The sequence below is a fragment of the Heterocephalus glaber genome, unplaced genomic scaffold (genome assembly GCF_053883595.1).
Source record: "Heterocephalus glaber isolate CG9 unplaced genomic scaffold, H.glaber_assembly_v1.0 deba00001550, whole genome shotgun sequence".
Taxonomy (NCBI): domain Eukaryota; kingdom Metazoa; phylum Chordata; class Mammalia; order Rodentia; family Bathyergidae; genus Heterocephalus; species Heterocephalus glaber.
The window spans coordinates 3380921-3396859 of record NW_028258343.1 but is presented as its reverse complement, the minus strand read 5'-3'; the positions used below and the strand labels follow the sequence as shown (position 1 = coordinate 3396859).

Below are 15939 nucleotides of genomic sequence, written 5' to 3'. Positions count from 1 at the left end.
TTTATGTAAAATATGTAATTGAGGTTACACAAAATAGAAATCACTTGAGATTAACTATTATGTGTTGCTAATAATTGCTAAAACTGTTTATTGTAAAGTGTACCACCAGCTACATGCTTTTTATTTATAAGGTTCAGTTTTGTGACGTGTCTCCAAACTAAACTGTAATTGGCTCTTTGTACAAATAAGTTTATAGCTTTGTTTCATTTAGCAAATGACAAATGTAGTATTTTTTTTTAATCTTTAGCCCTAGTGATCTCAGTGATCAAAACCCCAGTAACTAAAACATTAGAAACCCTTCAGATATTTTGCAAGAAATACAAAAAATGTATTTGTACCAGACAATGTGCAGAGTTTGAAATTTTCTGATTTTAGGTAAGCAATAATACATTTCAGCAATATTATGAAAAACATAATGATAATGTGTGTGAAAATATTGTTGGTACAAAAGCTTGAGAATGAAGCAATCAGAGGAATAATATCAAGCACTATCATTTTTACCTTGTTGAAGCAGGCAGGAATCTTCTGAAATTGCATTATAGATAAATAAAAATTTATTCTAGCACCAATACATCTAAAAAAATGTATCTTTATCTTACTATGTATTAGAGATCTCTATTTCACTTAACTTCTCAGGAAATAACATAAAGTGGTTTGCCAGTTTGAGTTCTTTGCAGAGAATCAAATAACAATCTCTCTAAATATTGTTCATACAGACATTTTTAAAGTACTTAATAAATTTATTTTCCATCAGTTGGACTCCAATAATCTATCCTTAGGATAACATGAATTAAATGTAGCACTTGGTATTTTATCACTTTTGCTAGAAAATATCAATTTTATATAGCTATACAAATTTCTTTTCAGTATGAAAAATACATAAAGGAAAACTGAAACAGATCTATAAAATTATCTGTGATTAAATATATTTAACTACTATTTTTAAAGGCAAATTTATTACATAGTCACCTTGAAGCACATTTTAATTTGGTTGTAAATTTATTGGCACAGATTTTTCCCAAATACTGCTGAAATAAACGTAATCGCACTATAAATCAGACATGATTTTTTATTTCACATACTATTTTTTATTGGCTTATTTTATCTTAAAATCCATTAGTAATGTCTATACCAAGGGTAGAGTTAAGTTTATGTTTAGCCTATTAAGAACTCTTTTGCCCAAGTAAATTATGTGAGTTATGTTGTCAAAATTTTGCATGAAGAAAAATTGTTTCTTAACTTAAAAAATTAGCCAGTTAACAAAGATATGCTTAACTAATGCAGAATTGATTTATACTTTATTTACAGATGACCCTGATAATGCAGAATACAACTATGACATGCATAATTTTAATGTTAGTATGTTAGATACAACATTTTACTTACAATGTTTCAGGTACTGTAACATCAAAAATATATATAACTGCATTTTACTCTTTTAAAATTCCAGATTAATCTACTTTAATTATATTTAAATAAAAATGCTACATAAGAATAAAATATTTTGTTAACTTGATTTTAACTTTAAAATGTAAATTCATGAATAAAAATATTGGATATTATTTTAAGTGAAATGTCACCAAGCTGGTATTTTGTTAAATTGATCGGTTTCAGTTTATTTCTACTTGGTAGATTTATGCTTCTTTTATTAATTTTGTTTTTGTGAAAATGTAAAGCAGTTCATGATCCCAAAGTCTTATAAAACAAACTGAGAATTCTTGCTTTTATCACTGTCCTTTCTCTATAGCCTTTCTCCTACCCAATAGACAATCATTTTCAAATATATTTTAACTTTCCCATGTCTTTTTTGCACATATAAATGTGTGTGTGCACGTGTGAGTATACAGTCACATGTGTGTGTACAAAACTATTCTTAAAAGAGAAATGGTATGCTATAAAGTAATGCTAATTTTTTTTTATGCTGACGATTGAACCCAGGGTAAGCATTGTAAGCATGTGCTATACTCACAGCCCTGTTATGATTTATTATGCAACTTCTAGCTCTTTTCCAAAGTCAAAACCACTGTAAAATGTAAATGTTTTGAATGATTCAGGACATGAAGGCAGCCACAACAGCACAACAAAAAACATGAAAGAGGACTTCCAGAACTGCTTCAGAAAGTGGCAAGAACAATGGGATAAGTGTTCACAGTGAGAGAGCATTCTGACGGAAGTTAATAACAATGTCTTTTATTGTAATAAATTTTTCAACTTAAACATTGACCTTATTTTTTGATCACACCTCATAATCAGGTTCAGAGAGTCATACTTGAAGATGTTTATTTCAGTGTTACTTATAGCAATGAAACATTAGCAGTAATCACAATGTCCACTAGTAAGTGCATAGATAAATAAATTATGAACCATTTATATGATAGAATATTATACAGCCATTGAAGATTCTTCCAAAGTGTCTTTTATGATCTGTAAATTTGTCACGATACAATGTTAAATGAAAATTCAGGCCCTAAGCTTATATTTGTATAATTAATTAAAATAAAAAGTAAATTGAAATAAAGTGCAGTATCAGTAGGTTTAAGTATAATTTTGTTTCTTCTTTATATTTTTTAAATGTTGTTCAATATAAATTTAATTTATTCATTTCATAATTATAAAATTCCATTTATTTATTTATTTATTTATTGTGCTGGGGATCAAATCCAGGGCCTCAAGCACTCTACCACTGAGCTATATTCCCAGCCCTATTTTTTTCTTCTTCTTTTTGAGTATATAACAACTTTGAAATCACTGAAGTAACAAAGTGATAAAACCAGACAGAGGATAAGTGCAGTCAGCTATGCATATTTTGCTATTGCATATACAAATGCACTACCACAGAAAACAGCTACATTGAATCAGACCTGGCAACTGAAAGTGTCAAACGACAGCCATTACCTTTCCCCCTTGCATCAAAAGAGTTTTCATAAAACTTAACACCTCGATAGTCCTTCCCTGTATGTTGATTTTCTCCTCACCTATCTTTCCTTTACCTGTAGGCATCTTAAATTCTTTGCAAAGAAGTACAGTGTAAATACAACTACTGATGTCATTTTTCTTACAACTCATATTATTCCTGGGCTTTACTGGAATTTTCAAGTTAAATTTCTCTTTGGCTGCTGGTTGCACCTGACCTGTTGTTTTTCTTTGGAGGAAGTCTGGGTATCTGACTGGCATGGTCACTTTCTCCAGGCCTGCAAAGTCTTTGTAAACCATTCCTGGTAGGAGGAACTAACTCACCGCTAAGGAAATCAATACAGCATACTTCTCTTTCCTCCCTGTATAAGGGTGGAATATTGTCAGTATTATATATTTTGTTTATTCAAGGTGTATCAAAGGTAAACATAAAACCAAGTGGAGGCCACAGGCTGTTCAGAAAGAGCCTAGATTTTAGACTCTTTAGTGACCTGCTAGAAACCTCATACAAGACAATTGCAAGAGAATGACACAAAATTCCCAGGAGTGTTAGAATTGCATCCTCTACCAGGAAGGACTTTGCTTTCTAACTCAAGTGCAAGCCCCAGTGTCATTCTTCTGAAGACCATGGCATTTTGTTAACTTGTAACTATTTCTTAGAGTATAAAATATAGGTTCGTATTTACTGAAGCAAATAGAAATTGCACTGAGAATAGTTTACTATTCTGGTCTAAACTGAAAATAATTCTAAATTGAAGACTTTCTTATCAGCAGTTTACAGTTGAAGTTACAGCATAAACTCAAGTAATTAGGGTAATTAGTGCAAGAGCTTTATTTGAATTATCAGCAGTTATCGCTTGTTTCACCTACTATTGCAACCCTCATCATTGAGATATGACTAATAATTCCTTCCAATATATGTTTCCTAGTTTTCAAAATTCTTGTTCAGGAAAACCTGCACACCTTGAGTGTGTGTTTGCGAGGAATTCAAAAATGTTATGAATATCATTTATAGTGGTACACAAACAAAAGGTAGAATAAAAAAGATAAACAGCTTTGCAATACCAATAATTTGCTCACCTTTATATACTTGAAGCTTTAATGAAAAAAATAATCCACTTCTCTCAACATTTTTATTTAAACACAATATCATTCTATATTAAAATTTATTTATGTTGCCACTTTTTCTTTGAAGAAGAATAATGTTTATTTTTATTTGCAGAATAATTCTTAGTTTCTATACAAAGGATTTTAAAAATCTGTCAAGAATCAATTAAAGTAATAGTTTAATCAGTAAGTTTACACTAAATATATAATTTAACTATTAGCATAATACTATGGTTGGCAAGATCATCATCTCTGATTATATTGAGCAAATTTTGCTCATCTCTCTTAATCAGATCAAATTTTAAAGTTAGTGGCCAAATAATTTATTTTAAATTATTGTGCAACTACCACCATCTGAAAAGAAATGGTCTCCAAATGCTGATTTTCAGAACTGAATTTTTAGATACAAACAATGGGAAACTTACCTCTGAAAAATACTAGCTCGAGTAGTTGTGACTGTATTCTTGGAAGTAGAGAAAGTTTATTTACTAAAATGTTTTAAAAAGAGAATATTTTACACTTAACTTTTAACGGAAAGAAATAAAAGACAAACATTTTTGTAATTCTCTTGATTTTCAATCCAGGATGTAAAAATGGGTGGCCAAATAGGTTGCTGTGTTGCACTGACATCTACTGGATGGTAGGGGCTATTACAAGGGTGAAGATTGCTCTCTATTTTCAGTTAGAACAATGTTAAAGCTGAAAAACATTTTAAACATCACTTCTAGACCAAACCAAGAATTTATCTGCTCTGGAAATGGAAGCAAAGAGAAAATAAGCTTGTTAGAAATTGTTATGGTTCGAGTCTAGATGTCCCTCCAAAGCCTCATGTGTTAATAGGTGGGGCTTTTTCAGAGGTGGCTGAATCTAGAGTGTGTGATGCTGGGATTTAGGGTATGTGATTATTAAATCAGTCCACTAAGTGATTTGGCACCACCCTAGTCCCAGTATCCTGGATACAATGTAAGGGACAAAAAGGAGCTTATCTTTTCCTTCTTGTTGCTTTTGCTAATTAATCTGGCAGAAGAAATTTCAAGACAGTCTAATGTTGAGGTAGTGGCATGGTTACTGTTGGGGGCTTTTAGCCAGATTTATGTTGAGAATCAAGAGCAAAGAGCCTAGGAGAATGATTTAAAACATTTTGAGTTTGGCCAAAAAGGAAGCTCCAGTAAAGCTATGAACTGCAAAGAGAGCAGAGGAAAATCTTGATTGCTGAGAAGGAACAGGAGAATAGCAAAGATGGGCTGACAGCATCAGGACTCCACCCTTTGCAGCCTCAAAATTGCAAAAGTGAAAGACTTTCCCTTGAGAAGAGAGCCTCAGAGCCCCATGTTCCAGAATGATGGCTGCCTAGGGAAGTTGTTCCTCAGGATTTGGTTCATAGGTACTGAACCCCTACACCCGAGAGAGAGAAGCCTGGCTCCTGCTCCAGCTGTCAGCAGACCTTGGTGTCATCCATGTGGTGCTGGTTTTAGGCACAAGCAGAATGTAAGAGCTGTGGGGTCAGGAAGGCTTCCACCCAGATTTCGGAAGAAGGCCTGGGAGGCCAGGAAGTGTGTCCCTGAGAGGGAAGTGTGTGAAACTGCGAGTGTGAAGCTGAAGGAGCAGTGGAGACCCCTGAACTTTAGGGAAGCCAGAAATGTGGATCATTTGAGGAAAACTACAAAGAGGAAGCAGAGCCAGCCCAAGAGAGAAGCTATGAGACCTACAACCACTGGCAGTGCCATAGAGGTGGAGCCCTTTGGGTTCACAACTTGCCACAGATTTGCCTCTGATGCTGGAAGTGGGATTTAATGTTTGCCCTGCTGGATTTTGGCCTTGCTTTGATTCCATTCCCTGTTTGTAACTTTTGGAATGGAAATGTCTGTCTGGTCCCATTGAATGCTGGAAGCGTTTAACTTTCTTTTCATTTGTACAGGGGCTTGCAGCTAAGAGTTTGCCTTAAATCTCAGAGGAGACTTGGACTTGGACTTTTCAGGAATGCTGAAACTGTTAGGACTTTGGCTGCTCTTAGAGATGGACCAAATGCCCTTTGCATAAAAGAATGTACATGAATCTTGGGAGGGCACAGGGGCAGAATGTTATGGTTTGAGTCTAGATGGCCCCACAAAGCCTCACACTGTCATAGGTAGGGCTTTTTCAGAGGTGGCTGAATCTAAAGTGTGTGATGTTGGGATTAAGGGTGTGTGATTACTAAATCAGTCCACTGAGTGGTTTGGCACCACCCGAATTCCAGTAGTCTGGATACACTGTAAGGGCAGAAAGGGGCTTGTCTTTTCCCTCTTGCTGCTTTTGCTACCTTCTGCCACCATGAACTATTACCCCTCTGCCATGTGCCACTGTGCCTTGGAGCAGTCCAACTATGGGCTGAAACCTCTACGAACTGTAAGCCAAATAAACTTTCCTCTTTTAACTTTGGGTGTTGGGTATTTCATCTCAGCAATTAGAAAAGTAACTAAGACAGAAATATATAAAAACTATGAAAATACATGAAGTCAATAAAGTGCCTAATTGTGAATGGTAAATAGAAATTCAATTTAAAAAGCAGAAAATAAATGCACAGACTACTATAGACTATACAATATTATTGACTGTTTGGTGTGTCCACCTTTGCTCACATAAAAACATAATAAATCACAATAGGGCTGTGAGTACAGCACATGCTTACAATGCATGAGATCCTGGGTTCGATCTTCAGCATAAAAAAAATAGCATTGGGCTGGGGATTTAGCTCAATGGTTCCGCTGCCTGCCTCACAAGTGCAAGGACCTGAGTTCAATCCCCAGTACAGAAAAAAAAAAAAAGCATTACTTTATAGCATACCATTTCTCTTTTAAGAATAATTTTATACACACACACGTTACTGTATACTCACACGTGCACACATACATTTATATTTGCAAAAAAGACATGGGAAAGTTAAAATATATTTGAAAATGATTATCGGGTAGGAGAAAGGCTATAGAGAAAGGACAGTGATAGAAGCAAGAATTCTCAGTTTGTTTTATAAGACTTTGGAATCATGAACTGCTTTACATTTTCACAAAAACAAAATTAATAAAAGAAGCATAAATCTACCAAATAGAAATAAACTGAAATAGATCAACTTAACAAAATACCAGCTTGGTGACATGATTATGAAAAGAAAAGAATCATATCAGGTTATCTTCAAAGGATGTTTACTCCAAGTTCTTATATTCTAAGGACAAAAGGAGCTATGAAACTTTTTAAACTTAATTAAGTAGTCATATTTGACGCTGGTATATTTAAATTAATATACAGTCATACCTTGGTTCATGAGCACTTTTGTTTGCAAACGATTTGGTTTAAAACAGAAGAGTTTGGCAAAATTTTGTTTACATTTGCGAACCCTGCATTAGTGACAAACATGACTGCAGCCATCTTTTCCTCACGAACAAAAATGTGTCCATCTTTTCCAGATTCATAGAAAAAATTAAGTTTGTGAACCGAGATAGATGGATAGATAGATAGATAGAAATAAAGATACAGCAAATAATTATGTTTATGTTGCTAGAAATCAAGATTTTCTTTAGAAAAACAGGAAACAAGAAAAAATAAAGAAGTAAAAAATCCTGGCTATGTTAGTTTGAACTGAAATATTACTATGAACTCTGAAAATACATACTTTAAAATAAAATATTTCTTAGCTCTGTCAACTGAAATGTTCAGAAGCAATAACAGGCAATAGAATATCATCTAAATTATATCTCTAAAAATTGTTTTGCATTCAAATTACTAAGGTTCCCTGGAGAAATGGCTGATGGTGAATCAAGGATAAATCATGGAGTTATTTTATGCACAAAAAAATATTTTAAAACAACACACAAAAAAAGAACACAGAAATCCACTTGAAGGATCCCAAAGTCAAATGATGTCAACATTTAAATTTATGAAAAGAATGACTGCAACTGATTGAAAAATATTAAATATATTAAGTCCATATATTTATAATGATACTTTTTTTAAAAAAGAAAAAGCATTTTAAAAATTGTTTCATTGGTCACTATGGGAGGAAGATACAGTAGCAACTTCTTATTCTGCACACTGACAACATGACAAAGGGAAGTATATACTCTGACTTTCTTATATGAACTATATATAAATAGTCCTTATTTATTTATTTATTTATTTATTTATTTATTTATTTATTTTGTGGTACTGGGGACCTTATGCTTGCAAGGCAGGTACAGCGCCACTGAGCTAAATCCCCAGCCCAAAAGCACTAATTTATAACAAAAAGGCTCTTATAAATTATTTACAAAACAATTCCTGATGTCAAATCTAGAAAGAATGACACAGTTAGAAAATAGCCATTTTTGTAACTCCCAGTGAAATAACCTCCTCAGACAATGAACCACCAATTCTAACACCCTTAGGGCACCCAATATTCACAGCATGATAAAGTCTATGGTTTACCCCACAGTTGAAAGGAAAGAAGTGCTATTTTTTAAGTGAAGAGATCAGTCACCAATTTTAGGATCAATAAAAATAAGGCATTAAGTATTTCCTGAGGTCACGCAATATGAATTCATAGAACTTATTTTTACCAAAAATCCATCCTGGATCTCACCAAGCTTTTAGTGCTAATTCCAATTTATGTGCAAGACTGGGTAAGTGAGCTCGTTAAATAACATTGATATTATAAGGAAGCAAATCTAGACAAATCAGACAAATCTGGAATGTGGGATAATATATGGGGCAATTATACCTATTTTTTTCAATAAATCAATGGAAGGAAGAATGAAAGAAGGAAAGGGCTTCCTACAGATATGACAAGGATAGTTAGACATGAAAACTAAATATAACAATGTGAGTCTTCTGCAGATCTTGATTTGGAAAAAAATGATCTTTTAAAAATACATTTATTAAGCTATCAAGGAAACGGATATGGACTAAGTCTTAGAGGTATTAATGAACTGTTACTGTTTTACGTTTTGCAATGCTAACTGGTTAGATGTCCTCTTTTTAGGGACATGTGCTGAAATACTTGGTGCAAAGTCCATTAATGCCTGGAATTTGCTTCAAAGTACATTATAACAGTGTTCTGTCTCCATTTGTGTATGCTTAAAGTAAAAAGAATTTTTAAAGGAAATGTACAGATTTGTGTAAAGTTAAAAAATAAAAAATAAAAACACTGTTCCTAGGGTGAAGAACATTGGGTTTTTAATTCCTGGAAGTGAAATGAGATGAGAAAATCAGAGAAGATGAGGCCTTGCTGTTTGTTTCTCCTCTGTATTTTTAGCAGCCCTCTAAGATGTACTTCTTATGGAGGAAATTGCAAGGAGCCAAAGGCATTTCCTTTCATGTGCTGATACTTTCTATTGTAAAAATAGTTTCCTCCTCAAAGAAACACAGCACCACAGAAGAGACTGGTCGCTTTGTGGTTCTTTACAGAGTGGCTTTCCCAGCACCTGTGTTTTTCTTCTCCCTAATGCACATTCTAGATGGCTGGACCTAGATGGCAATCCTGCTCTGGCTCCACGCTGAATCTCCTCTGAGAGTCTCTCTGGTCTCCCAGCTTCTCTGTTCCTTAAGTTTCCTTCGTATTCTCCACACAACACATGACACATGATCTCAGATGTGTTTGTTTCTCCCCCTAGACTTCAATTCCCTTAGGGCTGGCACTTGGCCTTTCCATTATCTCTTTCCCGTGCCTACAACTTCTGGTAAATAGTAGATTATCAATTCATATCTGCCAGTACATGCATGCTCCAGTTCTATCTTCTGTAAGACTTGTTGATTCCTGTAAGGCTTTCACTACCCAATATCTCTGTTCTTAGTTTCCCTTAGTAAGACTTGGAAGATTATGTGTAGCAAAAAACCTGGATTTCTGAAGTAATAATTAAGACTGTTGCCAGTTTTTGTTGATCAAAAGACATTACAAAAATTCCGCTTATCCATGGTGTCACTTCCCATGGTTTTATTTTACCCTCAGTCAACTGCAATCCAAAGCTATGGTAACCAGCTCCCTATAGCTCTCAGGTCTTTGTTTTGGGGTAAGACTGAAGCTGAAAAAACAGCAAGCAGCAAGTGGTGGAGAATGACCAAACATGTGTTTATTAGAAAGAATAAAAGGAAAAGCTCCCTGCTACTTGGGGAGGGGTTCTGTATGGCGGAAATCACAGATATTTAAGTCCATTGGCCTTTTATACAGTTTTTGGGACCAGTGAACGTGACAGAAAGCAGGGATGGTCCTGGTTGCAGGTCGGCCTTTGAAGTCTGGAAAGCAAGCTGCTTCGTTTGCATTTCACTTCCTCCAAGGTCTCTCCCATTTGGTTAGGGACCTGTTCTTTGTCCTTGCATTAGGCCTTGATTGTCAGTTTGCTTACATTAGTTATTCAAGCTGTCTGGTATATTAACTCACTTAAACTCTGAATTTTAGTTTACTTCAGGTCAACTATTCAGTATTATGCCCTATCAGCCTAACTTCCTTGACTCCTTCCTTTAATATTATGTGGAAATTTCCAGAAATAAACAACTCTTAAGTTTTAAAAGTCGTGTCATTGTGAATAGTATAATGAAATCTTGCACTGTCCTATTTCATCCTACCCGACTGTCTAGCAAATTCATGCGTGTACTGTATATGTGTATAGGAAAAAATATAGTATAGATCCACCATTTCATAGTATTGATTCAAGCAGGAGACATGGATAAAGGAAGATGACTGTACTTGGCTCTCAGAATTTCTAAGACTCCTTACCCAGCTAAGGGGTTCCCACCTGCAGCAGGTCCAGGAAATTCCCAGTTAAGAAGATCATCTGGCCTAAGGATCTAGAGAATTAACAAGTTATAGGAGCTCCAGGCTCTGGTTTATAGGGTTTCAGAAAGTGCAGTAATTGCATGATTTGTATGAATGTCAGTTTCTTTCTTTTTTTTTTTTTTGAATTTGACTTTTATTTTTAAATACATTTAACATAGAACTGTCATAGGACAGGAAGTAACAAAACACCAAGAAATAGTATTTTCAAGTACTTTTTAAGCTAGACAAAAATCAATAGGCTAGCACAGACCCAGATTTTGGGAAACAATTCTTAAAATTCAGTTCATTAACTACACATTTTGAAGAAAAAGTTGTCACATTTTCCAATGTACCAACAAGTTTCTAGGTGCCCTGGTTTCTTTTCAACTAATAAGTAAACAGCCCATATTCAGTTGCTTTACTTAAAATTATCAGATTCAGTTTTGGTAAAAATTACCATGCCCTTAAATTCTCAATCAAGATTATAAAAATATGAGCTCAAATAATTATGTTGTCCAAAATAGAAACATCTTAATTGCCACTTCTGGATAACCATGTATTTATTGCACTAAAATCAGTAATCTCATAGTTGATATTCATTTATATGGAAAGTTAATTTTCTTTTCTTTTCTTGAGATGAAGTCTCACTATTTAATTCAGTAATCCAGGCTGACCTTGAACTCACTATGCAGATGAGGCCGGCCTCAAACCCACTGCCATCTTCCAGTCTCAGCCTCCTGAATGCTGGGATTACAGGCATGCACCACCACACCTGGCAATTTTCTTCTTTATGAAAATTTCACTACAAATAAACTTAACGTTAAATTAATTACAATCACACTTCAAAATATAAAGGCACACAAAGAAAAAAGAATAGTTCAATACTATACACACTATACTCAAATTTTCCACTGTGAAAATAAAAAGTTGGAAAAAAAAGAATCTAAACTAATAATACTTTTAGATTTTTTTTTACAATGTATCTTTTATACCTAGTAAGTAGGTATTAAAAGTTAATTGTGGGAAATCCAATCCTTTCCAAGTAATTTAGAGAAACAGTCTGCTTACATAGGAAGCATGTGCACTGTTCCATCTACAAACTCCAACACCCTTTCCATGTACTGGAAACATCTACTTGTAGTATAAACAATCAAGACAATGTACAAAAATACATCTTGTTCCTATAACTTACAGTACACAGCAAAATACCTACAAAATGGCGATATTTATCTATTTAGCTTTCCAATAAATTAGTGAGAAATTTTAGCCCAGTTCAATTTCTTTCTAAAGAAAGACTAAAGAGTTACATACTGGTGGTTTACTTCGATCCCTGTTAGTTTGACATATATTTTTAAAATATTTGCCTAGGTATATGCAACTTAGAGTCTTACTTTTATATCACAGTATACATGGTGTTTAAGTCAGCAACAGAAAGGCACAATTAGCAAGCAATAAAATTCAGTACCTGATTTATTAATCTGATGTCCAAAACAGTTGCAAAAGAAGTACATTCAATACAGTGTACAGAACTTAAAAAAAAAAGGACTCCAAAAACAAATTCTAAAGTTTGGTCCATTAAAACTGCTTCCCATGTTCAGCCTCATGGGTAACATGAGAGATGGTGGCAGTGTAAAAAGAGGCAGTAAATCAGTATGTGGTAGCCTAAGAGTTCTGGTCTAGTAACTATGCAATGCAGTCAGGACATGGCTCCCACAGCAAATAAACACTACACATTATTTGTTGTGTTTTTTTGGTACCGGGGATCGAACTCGGGACCTTGCGCTTGCAAGGCAGGTGGCAGAACCACTGAGCTAAGTCCCTGGCCCAAGAAGTTACGAAGTGACCACCCCATGTCACACAGCTGGTGCTAGGGTCAGGGTTTGTTTCTTTTTTTTTTTGGTACTGGGGATCAAACTCGGGTCCTTGAGCTTGTGAGGCAGGTGGCGGAACCACTGAGCTAAATCCCCTGCCCTAAACATTATTTGTTAGTAACAACATATCTGTATTAATTCCAAATACACAGGCACAATTGTTTGCATATTATTCTTGATTTTATAATATGCACCCTACTGTTTAAAAAAACTTAGGTATATTATTTTATATATAATATATATTAGATATATGATTGCATATTATGTACCTTAATATATATTATATATATAACTTGAATCCTTAAAAGCACAAAACTCTCCAAACATATGAACATTCTAAGTGGAAACTTAGAATTTTCTCAGGGTTAAATAGATCAGCCCACCTAAAACAATGCCTGAATGTGCAATGATAAAATGTACTGACTCTTAAGAATTTACTTGCCAAAGCCTAACTCTGACCTTTTACTTACAGGATATTTTTAGATGTCAGTAATTGATACTCTCCTTTCTTATTATAAATAATATTTCTCCATCAAGAGATACCAATAAACGAAAATATGTAGGGAACTAAAAATGTGATAGAGAAATCAACCATTCCATAGGTAATATATCAATAAGGAAGTTCAACTTCCATGTGCTGTCTTGCTTTTCGAATATCATCACAAGGTATTTTAAAGATTTTACAGGCCAAAGGAATGATGATCTTTTTCATTATATTTTTAACTATGAGTACAACTCCCATTCCTATGAGGACCCACAATATGGCTTTTGCAAAGACAGTCAGAGTAATGGGAGGGGTAGGCAGAGGTAAAATGCTTGGAGAAGGATCTAATATTAGAGCCATGCTGTGAGTAACATGAGATCCACATGCAATTTCAGCACCACTTCCTAGAATCTGGGCTGTGTCTCCTCGGGATGTGCTCCAGGTGTTCAGAGTGAAAGAACAGATCCCCAAAGCTAAATGGAGCCCAATGAAGATCAATGAAGCATATTTGTGAGTTTGGTTGAAGTCGTCCATCAGGTCCACAAACGGATAGAAGACAGCCAAGATTAAAATGGTGTATAGGAAGCCAGCAATAATGTCCAGCAGGGAGTGCATGCCCATATATATCCTGCTCAGGCACACCAGCGAGCTCCAGGAGGGAATGAGCACCAGGCCGTACAGCAGAGGGTACTGCCAGCGGCTGCAGGTGAGCAGGACCAGGGCGATGGGGATGGCGGTGCCGGACATGGCGTGGGTAGAGGACAGGCCGTACTCGGAGCTGTACAGCACCTCCATCTTGACCAAGGGCGGCGAGGCGGGCCGCGGCCAGCGGATCAAGTCATTGGTGCACTGGCCCAGGTACATGACCATCACCCAGACGATCGCCAGCCTGCGGCCCACCACGGGGTCCAGGTTCCAGATCCAGAAGGGGAAGAAGAGGATGTAGAAGAGCTCGGTGCCCAGCTCGGTGCCCAGGCAGAACAGGTAGTAGAGCGGGCCCGTGGCTCACGCGCGCCGGCTCGCCCTCCTCGCCCGTCAGTGAGTTGCGGCTCTGGGCCCTCGTCATCCGCGCCGCGCCCGGGCCCCGCTCAGCCACAAGCCCGTTGCGCACACCATTGGGGGCGCCGCCGCCGCCACCGCCGCCGCCGTCCCTGGGCTTGGTGGGCCGCGACCTCGCGTCTCGGCGCCGCGGGGGGGGGGGGGGCCCTCCGGCCGGGGGCGTCTCGGCCGCCTCAGCTTCGCGGGGCGGCGGCGCCTGCATGCCGCACAGCCGCTGGAAGCGGGCCACCTTCTGCGGCTCCTGCAGCCAGCTGGCCAGCCGGGCCAGGCGCTGCCCCAGCGACGGACGGACCGGACGCGCGGTAGGGAGCGAGGGCCCCAGCGCGGCCCGGAACCGTCTCCCCGCACCCGGCCCGCGGCACGGCTGCGCCTCCTCAGAATGTCAGTTTCTTGATGAATTTGAAGTTTATACCTGTGAAACTCTTGCCACAATCTATGCCGTAAGTGTATGCATCACTTCTAATATTTCCTTCCCATCCTCTCTTATTGTTTGTGTGTGATAGGAACACTTAACATAAGGTCTAACCTCTCAGCCAAGTTTCAAGTGTGCCAGACAGCATTATTAACTAAAGCACTATGCTGTACCCCAGATCTCTAGGACTTCCTCATCTCGCATAACTAAAACTCTGCAACCTTTAAGTAAAACCTCCCTACGTCTGCCTCTACTCCTCCAGCGTCTGGTAACCACCATTCTCCTCCTTCCTGTTTCCATGCGTTTCACCGTTTTAGACTCTCCGTGTAATGCGGATCACATGGTGTTTGTCGTTCAATGTGTTGGTTGTTTTACTTGGCACAGTGTCCTCCAGGTTCACTCATGTTGTCTCAAAGGGCAGGTTCTCCTTTCTTAAAGCTGAACAGCATTCCTTTGTATGTATAAACCACACTTCCTTTCCTTACCCATTCAACAATGACAGGCATTAAGGTTGCTCTTCCTTCCATGTTGGCTGTTGTAAGTCATACTGTAATACATTGGAGTCCAGGTGCTTCTTTGAGATCCCGATTTCAATTCTTTTGGGCATAGATCCAGAGGTGAGATTTCTGGAATACGTGGTTGTTTTGTGTGTGTGTGTGTGTGTTTTGGGGTCCCCCCCCCCATTAACTTTATTGGTACATTTTAGGTATAAAATACAGTTACATTCATCATTGGGATCTTGTACCTTTACATGAGTATCTTGGTTCTTATTTTTTTCCCCTTCCCTTGCCCTCCCTTCACCCCCTCCACCCTTCCCTATTTGCAAAGACCTTGTTTCCATTTTTTTCCTCTTCTCATATTTTTTCCTTTCCCTTTTTTCCCTTCCCCTACCCCTCCCAACTCCCCTGCTCTTTTAGACCTTTTCTTCCTGTTACACAATATCAGTTATACATTTTTTAAATCACAATATTAAGATCTAGGAGACATTACCACAGATTTTACAGAATTTAAAAGGATATAGAAAGCATATTACAAAAATCTTTTTTGAAATAAATTTGACAACTTCTAAGAAGTAACTTAGAAGACAAATTAATGAAACTAACTCTGGAAGAAATATAAAATTTGAATAGCACCTATTAAAGAAAGTATATTCCTAGCTTGAAAACTTACCTATATGACAACAGCAGGTTCATAAACATTTTAACTGATAAATTATATCAAACAATTAAAGCAGAAAAAAGAAGGAACATTTCTCCCCTCATTTTAGGAACTCAACATTGTGCTAATCCAAAAATTGAATAAAGATAGTAGAAGAAAAAAGTATGAACATAGA

General features: G+C 36.8%; 1 pseudogene; it reads right to left on the bottom strand.

The window, feature by feature from the left end:
- Positions 1–10656: 10656 nt before the first annotated feature.
- On the bottom strand, positions 10657–14573 carry LOC101697623 (sphingosine-1-phosphate phosphatase 1 pseudogene; annotated as a pseudogene).
- Between the last annotated feature and the right edge of the window lie 1366 nt (positions 14574–15939).